Raw genomic sequence first — 22,941 nt, 5'->3', positions numbered from 1 at the left:
GTTTTTGCTGGGAATCAAGCTTCGGTGGTCCGACAGAATCCATTTATATTGTGGCTGCCATCGTTATATTCTTCACTCTACCTTTTCCATGTTTTGTAGCTGTTCAGAATCAACGAGAGTTGGTCTTGTGGGGAACCAAGCTTCAGTGATTGTTGTCTTTTTCAATATGTTCTTTAGATGTTCAGAATCAGTGAGAGAAATGCACTTGAGAGAATCAAGCTTCAGTGGTTTGAGAGAATCCATTTATTCTGAAGCTGCATTATTATCTTCTTCAATAGGTTCTTCGAGTGTTCAGCACCAGTGAGGGTGAGTTGTTTTCGTGGGGAAGTATATACTTTTAGCAGTTGTCATTGGTATCTTCTTCCCTCTATGTATCTTTTACATGTTGTTTAGATCTTTATATATAGCAGTATCATTTGATCTGTCGGAGTTGACGGCAGCAATGATTTGTTCAAGCGATGACTGCTATCTGTGAATGCAAAGCTTGTGCTTCAGCAAAGATTCCTGAAGCAAGCTGAGGTGGTACAACTACATGCATGCGCAAGGACTTCCACTCCATGATGATGAATGCGCTGCCCTATTGCTGCATCATCCATCATATTCTCTTCTCCTCCTCCAATACTTTGCCACCTTCATTAGCTTCAGCTTCGCCATGCCAACTCAATCCCTATCGAAAGCCATGGAAACCAGCAAGGATTTAGATCGACTCCCTCTCCCTCTCTCTCTCTCTCTCTCTCTGGAACATGCTCTTCCATTCAAACATCTGATTTCTGCAAGACTTGTCTCATCCTTGCAGCTTCAATTCTAGCAGGAAAAGAACAAGAGATGCAACAATTCTTCATACAAGTCGGAGAATCTTTTCTGAGTTCCACTGAACCTCTCTCTCTCTCTCTCTCTATCTCTCTCTCTTTCTCTAAAACATGCTCTTTCATTCAAACATCTGATTTCTGCAAGGCTGGTCATAGTGCACCTCATCCTTGCAGATTCATCTATACCAAGAGGAGATTTCTCCTCTATTCCCGCAGAGATACAACAATTCTCCTTAATAGTATGAGAATCACTGCCATGTCCATAAAACTTCCACACAGTTGTGCATCAACAAACACAAGAGAGAGACTGATACGCTTGAGAAGATTGATGGATGGGAGACGAGTCATTTCATCAAACAAACAACGTATGACAATGCTGTGGTCTTCGTATATGGTGTCAGACATCACTGAGGGAGCAAGAAGGGCCGCTGCCACCTTTGGACGCTGCAGTACTGCGAAAAGGTGAAGCCACTTTTAACATGCGCAGTGGCACCGGGCGAGCTCGCTTTCCCAGAGTGTTTGGTTGGTAAGGGGGCGGCATCTGATCCCTCTCTGCTTCAATCACTATTTCCCCTCAGCAGCATCGCATGGTGCTGAGGGAAACAGTGATTGGTTTTGTTTGGTTCCGCTCATCCAACAACATGATTTGGATGCACCGCAGTGCTATGATGATAGGGAATGACCTTTTTCTTTCCTCTCTCTCTCTCTCTCTCTCTCAGTTCTCACTCCAAAATCGATCGAATTTATATGTACTGATCAGTATTTATTGGTCTTAGGTATTCTGATTAGACGGTTTCTATGAATGATCTTTCTTAATTTGAAGGGAAGGCATGCTGTTAATAGATCAATAGCTATTTGTTAGGATTTTTTTTTCTGAGCTTTTGAATAATGTTTATTGAGTCTGTTTAGTCTAGTTGTTTATTGAGTCGGTTTGGTTCAATTAGAATCAAGTAAAGGTTTATTTAATATTTATTTATTATTAGAGTTTAAGTCCTGATGAACTCTGTGTGGAACTCTATAAATAAGGTTGTAACTGTTTCTTTTCAGTAATCGATGAAAAATACTATTATGTCTTTGGACAAACCCTAGGAGGCCGATCCCTCGAAGTGATATTATCATCCCCATTTTTCCTCTTTCTTCCACACTTTAGGGTCTTATCATTTGGTATCAGAGCAGCGATCCTCGGCGTTCTCGCTGTAGTTCGTCATCGCGTTCAAAAAAAAAAAAAAGGAAAAGAAGAAACACGAGAGGAAGAAGAAGCCGCAGCCACCCCAGCGTCCCCTGCTTCCAGCCAGCCCACTCGCCGCTGCTTCTCTCCGGCCAGCGCCCACCATCGCCCCGCTTCCCGGCCGGCGACCACCGCCGCCGCTGTTCCCCGGCCAGGAGACGACGCTGCCAACGTCCATCCCAGCCCTACTACCGCCGCCCGCCTCCCCTTGCGTCGCAGCGCAGCCGCTCGACCTCTCCTCCTCGGCGATCGTTGGTGACGCTGCTCCCAGCCGCGCCACCACCGCTGCCTCTCAACCGCCGCCTGCCTTCCCTTGGGTCGCAGCCGCAGCAGCCGATTGTCGCCCTCCTCGCGGCGACCGAAACAGGGCAACTCACGGATTGCCCTTGTTCCCAGCCGCATCGCCTCCGCTCGATCACCTGGCCAGCGACCTCTTCTCCTCGCGTTCCCATCTCGCTCGTGTGAGAAGGACAGCCGGCACCACAGCCGCAACCCTAGCCGTGCCCCCCCCCTTGGGTCGCAGCCCCTCGTTGCAGCGGTTGCAGAAACAGAGTTCCTCTGTTGCCGCAGCCCCTCGTCGATCGCAGCCGCGCCTCCTCCAGCACTCCTCTTCCCCTCGAGCGCCATCGTCGCCCAGCCGACCCACCACCACTGCCAGCCATCGTGCGACGACCGCCGCACGCCTCCCAGCAGCCGATCCTCCTTGCTTTGCATCTTTTGTAACCGAAACAGGGCTATCACGGCAACTCACATCTGCTGCCCTTGTTTCCAGCCGCCGACGTCGCCTCGAGCGCCGTCGCCGTCGCCTTCCAGCCGCTGCTCCCCCGTACGACGACCGCCGCTTGCCTCCCAGCCGCTGCTCCCGCTCGCTTCCCAGCCGCTGCTTCCCTTTGCTCTGCATCGGTGGTGACCGAAACAGGGCAGTTACCACCGTCGCAGTCGCGGGTCCCCTTGCTGCCGCAGTCGTGGATCCCCTTGCTGCTGCGAACGCCGGTTGCCACCACCGTCGCCGCTGCTGCCCAGCCAGCGACGACGCCGCTGCCCAGCCAGCGACGACGCCGCTCGCCGCCCAGCCTGCCACGACCCTCGTTGCCTCCTTCTCCACCGCCGCCGCCGCGCTCCGGCCAGCAACGACTGCTGCTGCTAGCCACCGCAGCCTTCACCTCAACCCCCTCGATCTGCACCGTTGCTGCAGCCCCCCTTGCTCTGCATCGTTGCCGCAGCCACCGGTTGCCACCATTGCAGCCTCAACCCCGGTCGCTTCAACGCCACCTCCCTCTTGTTCTGCCTCCGCTGCTGCAGTTGTCAGTTGCCATCACCGCAGCCTCAACACGGCTGCTCGGCGATTGCTTCCTTGGGTCACAACAGTCACAACCGTCGTCTTTCAGCCTTGGTGCTCTCATCTCACGCAGTGACACAAACACAGGGTAGCTACTCTTCCTCTAACGCAGCGACCGCAGCACTGCTTTGGCATCCACCTCCTCGGTAACTTTGCATCTACAGTGTTGATGCCCTTGTCCGACACCAAAAACAGGAGTTGAGATTACAGATTTGCAGTCTTACGCAATGGCCACCGATAACTCAGTGAAAGCACAAATGGAAGCATTGGAAATTAGAATTGAGAACCGGTTACAAGAAGTACTTAATGATTTCAAAAAGGATTTACTTGGGAGCCTTAGTAAATTTCAACAAGGTGGGAGCTCAAGTACTATGTTGCACAGATCTGAAAATACAGGAAAATGACCCCAAGATTATGACACAAATTACTCACACATGAAGATGGAATTTCCGAGATGGAAAGATGGAGATCCGACCAATTGGATCTCTAAGGCAGAAATTTTTTTCCATTTTCACAGAACCCCAGAAGAATCCAAGATAGAAGTGGCCTCAATCCAGCTCGAGGGAGATGCACTCCAGTGGTACGATTGGTATGAAACTTTCCATGGAGTTTTTTCATGGGAGCAGTTCAAAAGAGGGCTTCTTGTTCGCTTTGGCCCATCCGAATATGAGAATGTTGATTGCCAGCTCGCCAAAATTCATCAAACTTCTACAGTGTTAGAATATCAGAGTAGGTTTCAAATATTATCAAATCAAGCTAGAGATTGGTCGAACCGACAACTTCTGGATACATTTATTGAAGGGCTTATTCCAGAGATCCGTTGTGAAGTTAAGGCTCGTCAACCCCGTACTATGATAGCTGCGATCTCATTTGCAAATCTACATGAGAAAAAAATTAGCAAGGAAAGATCAGCAAGGGGTTTGTATTATGATGAAAAATGGAGTATGGAGCACCGATGTAAACAAGGGCAACTTCTGGTGATTGAACCAATTGGAGAGGAACCGAAAGCTAAGAATATGGACTCTGATCATGAAGGTATAAATTCTAATGAAGACGTTGAACCTACCGTACATACAATGCATATATTAGCCGACTACTCTAACCTGCAAACTATGGAAGTTGCCGGAACTCTAGAGCATCAGCCTATTGTAGTTTTGATTGATACTGGTAGCACTAACAATTCTATGGACAGTGAGACTGTTGACCGATTGGCCCACCACATTAAAGACTATGACAGATTCGAAGTAAAAATCATTGATGGACGGATTTTCACTTGTGATAGCAAAGGTTCAAAGATAAAATTGATTATACAGGGCCAGAAGTTTCATGCAACGATTACTACACTGAAAGATCAACCTATTGCTTACACTCTCAAAAAGTGGAGACCATACTTACTTGATCAACAAGTTGTGATGCGTTACAGATAGTCTATGGCTAAAGTGCTGAAAGAGAAGCTCCCAGAGATTGATGCTGCTCAGCCTTGAGGACAAGGTTGATTTGAAGAGGGAGGAACTGCTAGGACCCTTTTTCTGAGCTTTTGAATAATGTTTATTGAGTATGTTTAGTCCAGTTGTTTATTGAGTCGGTTTGGTTCAGTTAGAGTCAAGTAGAGGTTTATTTAATATTTATTTATTATTAGAGTTCAAGTCCTGATGGACTCTGTGTGGAACTCTATAAATAGGGATGTAACTGCTTCTTTTCGGTAATCGATGAAAAATACTATTATGTCTTTGGACAAACCCTAGGAGGCCGATCCCCTCGAAGTGATCAAGGAGGGCCGATCCTCTCGAAGCGATCAAGGAGGGTCGATCCCCTCGAAGCGATCAAGGAGGCCGATCCCCTCGAAGCGATCATTATCATCCCCATTTTTCCTCTTTCTTCCACGATAAGACTTTAGGGTCTTATCATTTGGTATCAGAGCCTACGATAAGACTTTAGGGTCTTATCACTATCACAGAGACATTTATATCTGCTATCAGGTATTCTGATTAGATAGTTTCGATGATCTTTATCTCACGTTATCACATCATGTTATTTTTATTGAGTCTATTTTTTCTTTCCAAAACTATATATATCCTATCATGCAGACTACTTCAATAAATATTTTTCGCAGACTACTTCAATAAATATTTTTCACTGAAATATACCTCCGATCCAATTAGACGAGCCTCCCATAACATTGACATGTTCCTCCCCTCAGGATTCACACTCTACCACTACTCAAGTTCAACAATTGCCTATTCCCTTTATTACTACTCCATTATTTTCTTCTCAAATTGATGAGATAAAAACACAATCATTATTTTTACCTCATTCTAGACCAAGTGACACTAAAGTACCTCAACCTGACTCGGCCTGTGTTAATGACTCTCAACCGCTTATTCCAACAACACAACCTCACAATCCCATAGTCTCCGAATATTCTATAACAACATGCTCCAAGAGTGATATTTTCAAACTAGGTCAAGTCCTTGACCTACATGCTTTCGCAGATTCCTCATCTAATACCATTGAACCCACCACCTTTACTCAAGCTCAAAAATCTCCACACTGGCATAACTCCATGTGTGAGGAATATAATGTCCTCCTCCATAACTCAACATGGAACATAGTACTCTTTCATCATACACAAAACATCATCGGGTATAAGTGGGTTTTTCGAATTAAGTGGAACCCAGATGGATCTGTTGCTCGATACAAAGTACGTCTTATTGCCAAAGGGTTTTATCAACGACCTGAAGTTGATTTCACTGAGACATTTAGTCCCATTATTAAGCCCACAACAATCTGACTTATCTTGAGTCTAGCCACCACTAAAAATTAGCAATTACGATAATTGGATATTAATAATACCTTTTTACAAGGGACTCTAACTGGAGGTTTTTATGCAACAACCTTCTGGTTTCATTCATCCTCAGTATCCAAGGCATGTTTGCAAACTTCAAAAAGCTATTTATGGACTTTGTCAGGCTCCAAGAGATACACTGAATTTGGCTCTTTTTTTTACTTCAATTGACTTTATTAACTCCAAGTATGATACCTCGTTATTTCTACAACAACAACATGGAGACACAATATATATTCTGGTGTATGTGGATGACATTATTGTCATAGGCAACAATCCTATAGAGATCCAAGCATTCATCAAGTAATTGGTAGATCGATTCTCCCTTAAAGATCTAGGAACCTTGAACTACTTTCTGGGCATAGAAGCAACATATACATCTTCAGGTCTCTTCCTATCACAAAGAAAGTATATTCAAGATTTATTATCAAAGACAAATATGCAAGATGCAAATACGGTTATAACTCCCCTCTCTGCTAGTGAATCTCTCAAATTATCTAATGGAAGTCTTGCTACGAAACCCACTCAATATTGACAAGTAGTTGGCTCTTTACAGTACTTAGCTCTCACCCGTCCAGACATCTCATTTGCCGTCAATAAATTATCACAATTTATGTAGAGACCACATCTACTATGCACTGGTCTGTAGTTAAACGAATCCTACGATATCTTAAATGAACACTCAATCATGGTCTCTTTTTTCGTAAACACTCTTCACTTCATCTTCATGCCTTTGTCGATGTTGATTGGTCAAACAACTTTGATGATAGAACATCCACATCAGAGTATATTGTCTTCCTTGGAGCTAATCCAATCAATTGGAGTTCTAAGAAGCAAAAGACAATCGCATGGTCTTCAACTGAAGCTGAATGCCATGCGATCGCCACTGTCACTATAGAACTCAATTGGGTCACAAATCTGTTCAAGGAACTCAACATCAATTCCACTTCTATTTCTACAATATATTGTAATAATGTCGGAGCTACCTATCTATGCGCTATTCCGGTGTTCCACTCCCGCATGAAACATATTGCTATCGACTTCCATTTTCTGCGAGATCAAGTTGTCCGACATCAACTATGTATTTCTTATGTACATACGGCTGATCAATTACCAGACTTACTCATGAAATCTCGCTACTCTGTTGTGAAAAATCCTCCCTCCTAACCTGTATAAATAGGGAGAATATCTCAATAAGGAATACAACTTCTTCTATAATTTGTATCTTTCATTTTCTTCTAACATCTCTATCTTCTTCCTCTCTCTTGAGTGTTTCATCTCTATCTTCTTCCTCTCTCTTGAGTGTTTGTTTTCATTAAATGATATACCATGTGTTCATACATCGATATACATTTACATCATAGATAAGCTTATCATTAGTAGGTTTTTTAACTTATATCTTTGCATCTCAAGTAGTAAAAGGCCCGTAAAACTTGAGAATAATAGTTTTATATGACCTTAGCAAGAGAAATCATTAAAGAAGGAAGATATAAGAAAAAGATAATAAATCAGCATCATTTTCTTTGAGAGAAGTTTTCTTGAAGGAGTACCTCATATGCTGACGCATGCAATTGTCAAAACTCATCACATCCACCACCATTTCTTGAACATTATATGAAAGAAAAAAAATATTTTGTTAATGATAAGTTTTAATTAAAAAAGAAAAACCTTCACTATTTTATTCCCCTAATATGATATTACAATTTGCCAGTCCTCCAATTTTTTTTTTCTCTTCTTGTACACTGCAAAACCAATCCAAATAACCTTCTTCTGGCTCTCTCAAGTTCTGAAACCAGTCATTTTAGGATATGGAAAAGGGAGAGACGGTAGGAAGCAATAAAGAATTTAAGATATTTGATCTCTCTCTCTCACTCTTTATATATATATATATATATATATATATATATATATATATATATATATATATATATATATATATATATATATATATATATATATATATATATATATATATATATATATATATATATATATATATACTGGGAAGGAAAATCATCTTTTTTAGAAGCGACACCTATTTTTAAAATTCCCAAATAATACTTTATTTTTTGCCTAAAACTTGAAATATCATTTTTTTTCTTTCTTTTCCTACAGACCGATCCAATTATAATATTTTTACATTATGTTATAGTATTTTTAGTAATACCAGAAATACATTATAAAATAATATAAAAATATTATTATTAGCATAAAATCTATAATCATGCTATGCGGACAAACTTTTATGTCAAAATCTGAAATCAAATAATAATGGATCTAAACAATAATACGATGCGTACCTTTCGTTACTATTCAGAAGACTAAATTTTATTATACAAACCATCATCGGATCTGAGATATCAATATGCAAGGAGAACTAGACACTCATTCTCTTTTCTCCCTATCTTTTAATAGGACCACTTAGATTGATGAATTAGGGAGATTAAGAGAAAACTCTTAATCTCTTAACTGTGTTGAGATACCTCTGTTTAGCCCCTAGAGGTCCTGTCTATTTATAGGCAAGAACAAAGAGTCTAGGATAAGTTATTAGGAGAATTCCTCCCATCAAGGGCATCCCCTAAGGAATCCTACTATAATATAAACTTCTTTTCTATTGCCCAATAACCATAATCAGAATTTAATCATATCTATAATATATCTTACCTAAGTAACTCGGGTCACATAATCTAATATTCTCTTACTTGGCTCATTAATTAGTAAGATATAAAATGACTTAAAATAAAAAATAAATAAATAAAATTTATTTAAAAATAATTTGACTCAATTGGATTATAAAATTTTAGAAAAACTATATATACGCACGCGAATTTTAAAAAATAGGCCAATAAGTCCAATAAATATAATAATATTATATTAAGTTTGATTAATAATACGAGTCATAGCAGTTGTATGTCATAAGTATCACACTATATTCTATGTTCCACAACATTGTTAGTCTTTCCTAATGCAGTCTAAAATAACCCATATAATTTATCTTGTCATGACGATCCAGTCATCACATTCAACCATAATATGTACATACATAATTGTGAACAAGATAGCATAAACAAATAACTTTAAGTACGTAAGTAAGAATGTCAATTATAGTACCCACTCAAACATATATCACTATATCCTTTATAGATTGCTCACAAACCCAATCATAAGAATATGTTTTTTCAAAATACTAAAGCTATAAGTCCTAAGTGAATGGATCAGCAGTTAATATAGTGAAACTCAAGCAATTAATTGATACTGGATGTTTCTGGACTCCTCTTCTCTAACCATTAAGTACTTTATACCATAATGTATAGAGATGCAATAGTACTTATCATTTTTAGAGAAGAAAATTACTATAATATCACAAAATATCTTTAACGACTTGGCAATTAAATTTGACTATACCAAGTTCTGAGATAAAATTTCGTAGTAAAAAAGTTTGATCAGTAGCCTCAATGCATGTCACAAAATCAACTTCTATTATTAATAATAATAAATTACCCCTTTAATTGATACATATATTAATCGTAAGGTGGACTTCCTATTATCGAGGCAACTTATACAATCAACGTCTGAAAAATGCCATCATTTCAAGTTGATATAATTTCGTACATCTGAGCATATAATCCTTTGTCCCTTTCGGATATCTTATTATTTTCTTTGTAGTCTTTTAGTGTTTTTACTTCTGGGTAACTCCAATATATACCTAGTATTTTAATTGTAAAACTAATATATGTTTTGACATAAACTTAAGCATAGACTTCCAACTGTGCATATACAAAGACTATTTTCTTTATCTGATTATTTTCAAGTCATTTAAAGTATTTACTATTGACTAAAATTTACTTTTATGATTTACTAAATAAAGTTGCATATTAAATCTTTTTAAGACTCGGTTGATATATCATTTCTAAGATAGTCTTCACAATCATTGAGGTCTATCCTTGAATTACTCCATGTTAATAATATAAGATGTCTCATTCATATCAATTATCTTAAAACTCTTAGTGATAAATTTCTTGATATAGTATAATAAACCAAAATCATTATTGGTAAAGTAAAATATTATCTATATATAAGACCAATATAATAAACTTGCTCTCACTGATATAAATACTGATCAATAGTATTTATCTTAAATTTGAAGAAATAATGATATCAAGAACTTTTATATATCATTATCTTGAAGCTTGTTTAAGGTCATAAATGGATTTTTGAATTTGCATGCCAAATTTTATATTTCTTTCATTTTTTTGGAAATCATTTAGAGTAACCCATATAAAGCTAGATTCTTAAAAAAAAAAAGTTTTCATATTATTATGATATAACTCAAACTCATAATAAGTCACTAATATCATGACAATTTTTAATGAGTTGAATAAAAACTAAATATCTCATTATGATCGATACATTTTTTATGAGTACAACTTTTAAGCAGAAGTCTGACCATTATATCGTTCGATAATATCCTTTGAGTCACATTTATATAATAGATTCTTTTACAATTATTAGATAATTCGATAAATTTATCAAACACTATTCTGGTTATTGATTTTAACTCTTCTTTTATTGCATCATATTATTTTTCAGAATCATTACTTTTCATGACCTATGAAAACAATAAGGGATCCATTCTGATTCTTATATCATAATATAATTCTTGTAAATGTACTATATAATAACCGTAAATGATATAATTCCTTTCTCTTTAAGATATTCACAAGGATGTCAATTGTGATTATTCTATAAGATCATTAATAGCGATATCAATATAATGTGTGAGTTTAGTAATATTATTTTTGTTATTCACCTTTATCAAATCATTTAATGATTTAAGTAATAATAATCTCTCGAATAATAAAAGAGTATCAACTTGTATCTTCTCTATATTGAATTTCGAGATTTTCACTCTTACTGATTTGCTATTTTATAGAAATCTTACATTACTAGATTTAATTGTCCTCGTATTATGATTAGAGCAATAAGATATGTACCCCTTTAAACTTTTCTGAATAGATAATAAAATATTAAAAAATAATTATTAAATCTATTTTTTTTTTATGTGAGTTAAAGACCCTTATCTCTATAGGATAATATCAAATATGTAAATATCTTAAGTTAGTTTTCCTATCATTTCATAACTCAAAAGAAGTCATATAATTTGCTTACTATGAACAACCAATTGAGATATACATAGTTGTCCTTGGAGCTTCTTCTCATATTGATTTGGGTACAAAAGAATAACCTATCATGCTCCTAACTATATCTATAAAGATTTGATTATATCTTTCAGCAATCATATTCTACTGTAATACATCTGGTAAATCATATTCAACACATATACCTTATTTTTCTAAGAATCTAGCAAAAGAATTAGAATTATAATTGGGTTCATCATAAATACTATAAAATTCATCACCCCTGTCAGATATGATGATATTGACTTTTCTATCTAATTATCTCTCGACTTTATTTGTGTACACTTCAAGAGTGTGAATGGTTATAGATTTTATATAAATTAGATATATATAATCATATCTCAATAGGTTATTTATATGGTGATAAAATATATCTCTTTAATGAGACGAAAGCATAAAGTGACCCATAGATATAAAATAATATCAAGGAGTTTATAAAACTATATTTTATTTTAATATTTAATTATAGGACCATTGTAAACTTAAGATTCATATTAATTCTTTATAGACTATTATACAACATTCAAAGGTTAATTTTTATTGAATCATAGTAAATTTACAACCACCAAAAGGGAAATAATATTCTAACAATTCTACACAGAGAACCCAAATTCTCAGAATTATAAGAATACAATATGAATCCTCAAGATCTATCAAATGAATCATCTTTAGATGTATATGATATAAACTAATATCGCTTTCACTTTAAGATGATTCCATGTAATGATAAATATTTCATTCTCTTTTGGTTTTATCCCCCTTTATTTTTTTAATGAATATATATATTATTGGTAACATATATTGAAGCATCAAATTAATCCACCAAGTATTGGAAAAATAATTTTTATAATATTTGATTTGAATCATACAAAAGTTATATTTATACTTTTTCATTTCAAATCAAATCTTATAGTTTTTCTTCACATAACTTTCTTTGCTGTAAAAGTAACACTTTATTATGAAGATATTCTTTTATGAGTTTATATAGTAATTATAAACTCAGGTGACTTATGCTTCATCCTTATTTTAATGTTACATACTCCTTGAGTAGTACTCAAAATATTATGAGTCTTGAGCTTACGACTTTATCATTTATATTGAGGATATAATCTTAAATTCTTCAAATACTATCATTTTAAGGTGTCAACTAATGACTTATTAGAAAATTTAAATTGATCCTTATATATTCTCATGTGCTAGTTGTAAACTATACTGAAGTCTATGTATCATAACATTGAGTCTTTCAAATCTTTCCTGATCAGTCACCTCAATTATTTATTTCACAGAACTTTCAGTAATAAAGTCTGTGTTCTCTTCAATTAATCTGATCAAGGTCTCACTCACTCAACATAACTTGCATATACTTAAGCTATTTATTTCAGAAAATATAGGAACATTTACAAAAATATAACGAAGGAAGTACCACTATAATAATATAATATTAATGCTTTGAGTTTTCAAAATATGATGAACTATTGATATCATCTATATTTCACCTTTGGGTGAAATATTGACATATCTAGTATTCATTTAAGATCATTTATGAAGGATTGATACCATCCTTATGGAATAGTATTGTTACCTTTAGGTATACAACCCTAAACTACACGGATATCCAAAATAGTATCATCCTATCCCATCACATAACTATTTAAAATAGATTCTCTTTTAGGATTATCTAAATATCCTAATTATATATGTCATCATGAATAGTATTTTATTTAATATCATTTAGGAACAATTTTATAATGTATTTTGTAGACTATTGGTCCAAGTTACTTTGGTGGTTGCAAGACCAATACAAAAAAATAAAATATAGTCTAAAATATCTCATAAATGATAAGAACTTTATTGTAATTCATATCCCATAAGCTTATCATCCCAAGCTAGTTTGGTAGCTAATAGTCAGATAAAACTTAAGAAGATAAATTACAAATAATATTCACCAAAATTTTTTATTCTGATTCATGCTGCAATTATGAATATTATTTTATTTAATATAATTTAGAATTAATTTCATAATGTATTTTATAGATTATTGGTCTATATCACTTTGGTAGTTGTAGGGCTAATACAAAAATATAAAATATAGTTTAAAATATCCTATAAATGATAAGACCTTTATTATAATTCACATCTCATAAGTCTACCATCCTAAGCTATTTTGGTAGCTGTCGATCAGATAAAATTTATGAAGATAAATTATATATAATATTCATAAATTTATTTATTTTGATTCATGTTGAAGCAATTCAATAATATAATAACAACTATAATAATTATTGATTCTTGATCAGTATAAAAAAAACTCATATAATAACTATAATCATAATAACACATAAATCATGAATAACCTTTATATGAAAGATAACTATTATTTCATAATTTCAAATACATACATATGAATAATCAAATAAATATCCTAGAATAATAATTAGATTTTATTTACAATATATAATTAATAATTTATATAAGAAAACTATAAAAGAACCATTATGCCAATCAGTCATATTTAATTGGATAAGCCGAGAATTGAACTAAACATCAACCCAATTAATAAGAATTGATCCGAGGATAAAATTATAATTTTGTTGATAAGACAAAACCGAAATTACGGGATTCACAAAGGTTGAATTGTCAAAAGGGCATGTCAGAAAATTTCTAATTATGAAGGGCATTTATGGAAAGTAAATAAAAGGATAAACTATGGAATCCTTTCATTTCTAAAGGGCAAAAATATCTTTTTTCAAGAAAAAGACGGTGTGGCCTGTGTCCGCTCGCAGCCACTGCGGTGGCCGCGGAAGGCGGCAATTGCACCCTTTGTGAAGTCGGTGGTTGCCCTCACACTTAATGGTTGGGTGCTTGCGGAAGGGCGATGGCCGCAGATGGCAGTAGCCACACTGCGTAGTAGCTACCCCCGTGGGTAGAGGGCAATGGCGGCAGCCCCGTGCGGGCATAGGCCACACCCAGGAGGCTGTGCGGGATTCTCGTGGTGCCGTCGGCATCCACGCGTGGTTGTTGTCTGCGCGTGACCACCATTGCGTGACCGTCAATTGCATGCCTGCGCAGCCACTGCGACACGCGGTTGGCCACCTGGCGACTGCTAGTGGCTATTGTTGCTACTGCGATGCATGCATTGCATGGTGTAGCCACCGCTTGTAAGTAGATTGTTGCTCCCGCGCGGTCGTGATGCACGACTGCGGGTTGGTACACGGCCCTTCAGCGATTGTCGATAACTAAACATGCGATCAATGTTGGAAATCTTAGGGGGCATCACATGTATAGCGGAAGAACATAAAAATAAAATCCTCAAATTTCCCATCCATGTATTCGTCGTCGTGCGAAGATTGGTGCGCAAAATCTGTGAAACTTTAAACCATGCGTAAGATAGTTGCGTTACATAGGGAGATCGTATATCCCTAAATCCTTGTAGATCTATAGGAGAGGATGAAGGAAATCGAGTGCCCTCCTCTCTAGCGGTGATCCACACAGTAAGATTGTGACGATACTCCTCAAAACTTTAGGCCTACTATTTGAGGAGAAGGGGAGGAGAATAGGAGATGACAACCCAAAGAGCCTTTAACTTATCTTTGGTTCCCTCATATTTATAGAGGTCCCCTGTCTCTAATGAATCCTACCCTATTGGGTATTGAATCTTCATCCAACCACCCAAGCCTCTTAGATTAGTGGATCTCTATCGAATAATCTCTCATTGGCTCTTATTGGATCTCATTCACAGGATTCAATAATTCATGGGCTTATTGGATATCTAATAACATAGGGTCTCTGATGGATATTTTATATCCGAACCTATATTCATCGTAATGCCTACCGTATGTGTGTGACCCTCTAGGCCCAATATCGAGCTGGCCGTGAGTCATACCTGTCAGAACTCTTTCTGGCTCATTGAATCATTATCTTCATAATAATTCACTCGACTCATCGACTGCGGACGTACTAGGCCACTACACCGTAGTACCCAAACGATACATGGGAATCTAATCTATTGGACCTGTATATCCTTAATTATTTTATACCTATAGTCCCTCATCCATATAATATCCCAGAGATCGTATACCGGGTATGGTGCTGTCAGACCTATATGGTTTCTTCTTAAGTCTCGCTCTAATCAAATTTTCCTAGAGAACTCTTTCTCTCTTAATCCGAATGACCCTAGCCAAGGATTTGTCTGAACAAAAATACATGAGATATTCCAATTATGATACATAGAGTGGATGATCTTATATCTACACTCAATAGTCCTCGTAAGGTTGGCTACCACTCCCGATGACCGGCTGTGCTAGATCTGGAACCTCCAAACCTATAAGTCCAATATCAAAGAGTGGAGTACTCATATAAGACATCCTTGGTGTCTTAAGTTTAAGGACTAAATATACCACTGGAACTACATAATCGCTATATGACAATAAGGTATCATCAACCATCCAATATTCCAAAAGCGGACCAGTTAGTGAACTAATTCTCCAATGAGCACCTGTACTATATCCCTAGTGTCCCCACATGAGCAACTATGAGACCAGCTGTATCATCGTATAAACGAGTATATAGCACACCAGTTTGTCCGGTTATCTCGATGTCCCTCTCGAGTAACCTATGATTGAGATTATTTAGGATATGTGTTTAAAGGTGAATCGGTCTCATTATCATAATCTCATTATGATCCAATTCCTATTGCACAGATCCACAAACATCACAATATATTCAAACTACAAGTAATATAAAGTAATAAAATGTCAAATAATAATAATAAGTAAAAAGACTGCATGTCAAGTTACACGTGCCATCATTCACGTGATTCGCTTGCAGGGAACATATGACTAGCAATCTCCCATTTGACCTAAAGCCAATCACCTATGTGTCTAATCCCCATCAGACCTTTGTGATGCTCAAAGACAATTTGAGACATTAGCTTTGTTAGTGGATCTGTGATGTTATCGATGGAACTCTTTCCACTACTATATCTCCTCGGGTTATGATATCTCTAATAAGGTGGAACCTCCTCAGAATACTTCTGATGAGACCTGAGTTCCTTCGCTTGAGCAATTACCCTGTTGTTGTCGTAATATAATGGAATCGGCTCCTCGTTGCCCAGCACGACTCCCAGATCTATGATAACTTCTTCAACCAGACTCCCTCCTTTGCTGCCTCTATTGCAGCAGTGTACTCCGCCTCTATAGTCGAGTCAGTAGTAGTATCTTATTTAGAACTCTTCCAGCATACTGCTCCTCCATTTAGGGTGTACATATACCCCGAATTCGACTTGCTATCATCGATATCGGACTAAAAACTCGAGTCCATGTAGCCTTCAACCTTAAGATTACTACCTCCATATACCAGTAAAAGATCCTTAGTCCTTCGTAAGTACTTAAGGATATAGTTTACTGCTTTCCAATGCTCCAAGCCTGGATCTGCCTAATACCTGCTCGTGACACTTAGAGCATGCGCTATATCAAGCCTGGTATATAGCATGACATATATGATAGACCCTATTACTAAGGCATAGGGTATCCTATCCATGTTCACCCTTTCTTCAGGAGTCTTTGGGGATATACTCCTAGAAAGTGATATCCCATGTCTCATCAGTATGAGATCTCTCTTAGAATTTTTCATGCCAAATCTTTTGACAATGGTGTCTATGTATCTGGACTGGGACAAGCAAAGCATCCTTTTGAATCTATCTCTATAGATCCGAATCCCTATGATATATGATGCTTTCTCTGAGTCCTTCATGGAGAAGTGTCTAGATAACTAAGTCTTTATTGTGGATAGCATTCCTACATTATTTCCAATGATCAAGATGTCATTCATATATAACACTAAGAAGGTGATAGCACTCCCATTTACCTTCTTGTACACACAAGGCTCATCTTCATTCTTAACGAAGTTATAAGATCTGATTACCTCATCAAAACTTATGTTCCAACTTTGGAAAGCTTGCTTTATTCCATAAATGAACCTAAGCAACCTACACACCTTATCTGGGTAGTCCTTAGACACGAATCCCTCAAGTTGTACCATATATACCTCCTTCTCGAGGTTACTATTAAGGAATACGATTTTCATGTCCATTTGCCAGATCTTATAATTATAGTATGCTATAAAGAATTCGGATGGATTTTAGCATAGCTACAGGTGAAAAGGTTTCGTCATAGTTAACACTTTGTCTTTGATGATACCCCTTTGCCACTAGCATTGCTTTATAGGTTTCTACCTTTCCATTTACTCTAATCTTCTTCTTGAAGATCCACTTGCAACTGATGGATACAATACCCTCGAGTGCATCAACTAGGTTCCAAACATTGTTGGAGTATATAGAATCAATATTAGAATTTATGACTTCTTGCCACTTCCCGGAGTCTATAGTCGTAATAACCTCCTCGTAGGTCTGAGGATCAATATCCTCAACATTCTCTCCTTTAATATGTCCTACATATCTATCAGGAGGATGGGATACTCTACCGGACCTACATAAAGTCGGAACTTATGTGCTAGGTATCTGAATAGACTCGAGCTGTAGAGTGGTGCTTGAGCTAGGTTCTGCTAGTCATAGGTGCCCAACAAGCCAATCACGTGAGTGATGTCATGTGTGACTTGATACAGAATCTTTTTGCTTATTATATTTTGGCATATATCACTTTATAACTATTGCATATATATATATATATATATATATATATATATATATATATATATATATATATATATATATATATATATATATATATTGTGATGTCCTTAGATTTGTGCAATGGAAATCGGATCATGATGAGATCACGATAATGAGATCGATTCACCTTTAAACACAGATCCTAAATAATCCTGATCACAGGTTACTTGAGAGGGACATCGTGATAACCGGATAGACTAGTGTGCTATATACCCGTCCATATGATGGATGCAGTTGGTCTCATAGCTGCTTGTGTAGGGACACTAGGGATATAGTACAGGTGCTCATTGGAGAATGAGTTCACTGATTGATCCGCTTACGGAATGCTGGATGGTTGATGATGCCTTATTATCAGACAGCGATTCAGTAGTCCTAGTGGTGTATTTGGTCCTTAGACTTGAGACACCAAGGATGTCGTATATGAGTGCTCCACTCTTTGATACCAGACTTATAGGTTTGGCTGCCCCAGATCTAGTACAACTGGTCATTGGGAGTGGTAGTCGACCTTACGAGGGCTATTGAGTGTCGATAGAGGATCATCCACTCTTGGTGTCATGAGAGAAAAATCCCATGTGTTCTTGCTCAAACAAATCCCTGGCCAGGGTCATTCGGGTTGAGAGAAAAAGAGTTCTCCGGGAGAATCCGATTAGAGCGAGGCTCAAGTAGAAACCATATGGGTCTGATAGCACCATGCTCGATATACGATCTCTGGGATATTAGATGGATGAGGGACTATAGGTACACGGTAACTGAGGACAGACAGGTCCAATGGATTGGATTCCCCTGTATCGTCTGGGGACTACGGCGTAGTGGCCTAGTACGTTCATAGTCGATGAGTCAAGTGAATTATTACAAAGATAATAATTTACTGAGTTAGAAGGAGTTCTGACAGGTATGACTCACGGCTAGCTCGATATTGGGCCTAGAGGGTCACATACATATGGTAGGCATTGCGATGAGTAGAGGTTCGGATATGAGATATCTGACGGAGCCCTTGTCTTATTGGATATCCAATAAGCCCATGAATTATTGGATCCCATGGACGAGATCCAATAAGAGCCCATGAGAGATTATTGGATAGAGATCCACTAATCAAAAAGGCTTGGGTTATTGGATGCAGATCCAATACCCACTAGGTGATGATCCATTAGGGTTTGATAGGGGACCTCTATAAATAGGAGAGATTCAGAGCCTCATAGGCTAGAGCCTTTGCTTGCCTCTCCTATTCTCCTCCCCCTCTCCACCTCAGAGTAGGCTTGGAGTTTTAAGGAGCGTTGTCGCAGCCCTACTGTGTGGATCACCGCTAGAGAGGAGGACGCTTGACCTCCTTCACCCTCTCCTAAGGATCTATAAGGAAACAGGGATATACGATCTCTCTAGGTAACACAATCTACTCTATACGCAGTTTTAAGTTTCGTAGATTTTGCGCACCAATCTTTGCACGACAACGAACATCTCTTTGGGAATCGGGGATTTTGTTTTCTTGTTCTTCCACTGCGCATGTGATGTCGCCCCCAAAATTTCCCAACAGGTTCTCCAACCTCGGTCAACTTTATCATGCTCTTATTGTCTCTGCCATGAATGTGTTCCTTCTCAAGGAACATCGCTCTCTTGGCTACAAAGACTTTTTGGTCATCGAGATGATAGAAATAATATACACAAGTTTCCTTGGGGTATCCCACGAACTTGCACTACTTTATCCTTGATTCTAACTTATTGGGGTTGTGTCTTTTAACGTGGGCATGACAACCCCAAATCTTAACAACCTTAAGATTGAGCTATTAGGAACCATATTTTACAACTCGATTCTCCATTTACCGGGTTTAGGAGATAACCCTTACACCCCAACTTACTCCTCTCTCAAACTATTCTAACACTTAGAACTTTTAAGAGGAGTTCACATAAGATTGCAGTAGTGTTTCTTTCTATTTTTACTCTCATGTCTTGTGTGTCTTAACCAGGGATGAGAGGAGTATTTATAGGCTTCAAGTTGATTCAAACTTGGAGCTTAAAATCATCTCATCCCGGGTTTCCCAAGTATGGGCGGTACCACCGCTTGTGCTGGGTGGTACCACCACCTGACAGAGCTCGGAGACCAAGCTCTGGCGGTACCACCGCTTGACAGGGGCGATGCCACTGCTGGCAGCATTTTCTACCGACAACATTTACTGCCGGCGGTACCACCGCCCAGACCACCTGGGAGACCGAGTCTCCCATGCGGTGCCACCGCCGGCCAGGGTTTCAGCATCCTGGTTGGGCCTTGAATCTGGCCCAAACCAGCCCAACTTTGGGCCTAGTTGGCCTATAACAGAGTTGATGGGATTTCCTCCCAATCCCAACTCCTATTATGTGCTAACTACGATTCCTAAGATATATTCTAAGCAAAATAAGTTCGATTTCTTCAGGCGAGCTTTCGACGAACTTGGACGAACTCTCGGCAATGTTCCAGCGAACTCCCGGCAAGCTCTTGAACTTCACGACGATCTTCTTGGCGAGTTCCGACAAGCTTCTTTAGCAAGCTCATGGACTTCTTGGTTGGTTCTGATAGAACTTCCGATGAACGTTCGGACTTCTGACGAACTCTCGAACTCCCAACGAAATCGCATCCTTGACTCCAAGACTTCATTTTGCTTTTTTTCTTTGCTAGCATAGTTAATCCTACATACATAAAAACACACTTCGATTTAGACAATTATTACTAAGTATGAATCATGTCATCCGGTATGTCATTGGTCCATCGACGCTTCGTCCAATTCTTCGACGCATCGTCCTCTCTTGTGGCCTATTGCCCAATCGACCAGTTGACCTTTGTAACTTTGATATCTTTGGTGCAATATCCGCTCTTCTTGGCGCGATGCCCGAATCCATAGCCCGAAGCCTTCTGTCGATACGTGGACCAATCCTTCGACCCGACGTCTAATCTTCTGACATGTTTTCTAGTCCAATATGATTCTTCCTGCTTTAAATGTCTCTCCCTGATCGAAGCATCCTGCATCACTCAAAACATAGATCAAATCATAAACACTTATCAATTGGTTTTATTATCAAAATATGAGATTCAATAATCTCCCCCTTTTTGATGATGACAACCAATTGATGACGGAGTTAACCTTAACTCCCCCTATCAATATGCCATATTGATAGAACCTTGAATTCAAGCTAAATTCAAGTCATTGTAAATTTTATCATGAATATTTGCAACACGTCATCATGCATAATATGATCATACTTCTCCCCCTTTGTCACCAATAAAAAGGAGAAGTGTAACTTTCAAGTATTTGGATATAACGTCAAATCATTGCATACTAAACATAATCTTCAGTTTTGTCATCATGCAAGCTAGCAATAATTTTATAACATTTTAAAATATGCAAGCTAACAATTTTGAGATGTTCAAGAAAGCAATTCTTACTTCTTGAAATATCCAAGTTTGTAAATTTTGCTAGATGTGCAAGTTAACATTTTTTGCTTCTTGAGATAGGAAAGATAGTATTTCTTGGTGATGTTCAAGATAGCAAGTTCTACATCATGTAAGCTAGTGAATCTTACAACATTTTAGAACATGCATAATCGCCAAATCATCATAAATTTTAAAGATGTGCAAAATTATAAATTTTGTAAGTTTACATTTGTGCGTCTTGAGATTTGCAAGATAGCACTTCTTGCTTCTCTTTTGAGATAAGCAAGCTAGCAAGTTTGCTTCTTTTGCAATGTGCAAGTTTTGCATCTTGAGCTAGCAAATTTTCTCCCCCTTTGTCATTGTCAAAATGAAGGAAAGATTAGTAATTATTTTTCCTTTACAATAATTTTTACAAAGGTAAAGTATTCATTCTTATTTCAAAATGCCATAATTGACATAAACCTTGAATTCAAATCAAAGCAATTTCAATCATGATTCACATCATATGCAATACATCATATACATCATCATAATAAAAAGCATAAGTATTGCATGCATCATTCCAAATTATAAATATTTTACATCAATGATAGTATCAATTTGTCAAATTACATCCTACCATGCATGATCATAACTTTTCCCTCTTTTATCATTGTAACAAGAAAGAATAAGGGAAGAACATAGTAGTGTAAAATATTTCAATCATTTCAAGGTATTTGTGCCATAAATACAAAGAAATCATGTCATCAAAGGTAAGACCACTGAATACCAAAAGACATGATTCATATAGTAAATCTCTTCTTTAAATAAAATACAAAGAATAAAAAAAATTATAGGTGTACAAAGAAGAGATCTTGATTCAAAAAATCTCAAGTAATTCCAAGAAACCAAGATCATGATTTTGATAAAACTCATTCAAATTCAATTCATCAAAATCATCAAAATCTCAATATTTCTTTCAAGAGATTCAAAATGGCATAAGTAATTTTATTGGTCCCTTAGTAAAAAATCGATAAGATAGAGAAAAAAAAAATTTCAAGAAAAATACTTTCCTCCTTTTGTTTCAACTTATTGATTGATTTCATACATGCATGTTCTTTTCTTTCAAATCCATGCATCATTCATTAACACCAAAAAAGAACTTTCAAAAGATCGCAAAAATTATCATGCATAAGTTCGAAATATAAACTCATTAAGCATGCTTTCAAATCATCATTATATTTTCATTAAGGCTTCAAGCATGGTTTCGTTGAACATAATGTTGAATGATTCTTAAAGATATCTAAACCTCTTTAGTTTCAATTTGTGTGATTGACTTTATATTAGCATGCCCAAATATTTATTCTTATATCAAAGCCATGCATCAACGTTTAAAACGGAAAGATAAAAAAATCATCAAGATAAAAAAGTGTAAAATAATTCCAAAACATATGA

This window comes from Musa acuminata, chromosome BXJ3-11, assembly GCF_036884655.1.
Source record: "Musa acuminata AAA Group cultivar baxijiao chromosome BXJ3-11, Cavendish_Baxijiao_AAA, whole genome shotgun sequence".
In the NCBI taxonomy this organism is placed as follows: domain Eukaryota; kingdom Viridiplantae; phylum Streptophyta; class Magnoliopsida; order Zingiberales; family Musaceae; genus Musa; species Musa acuminata.
Note: the sequence above shows the minus strand (reverse complement) of the source record.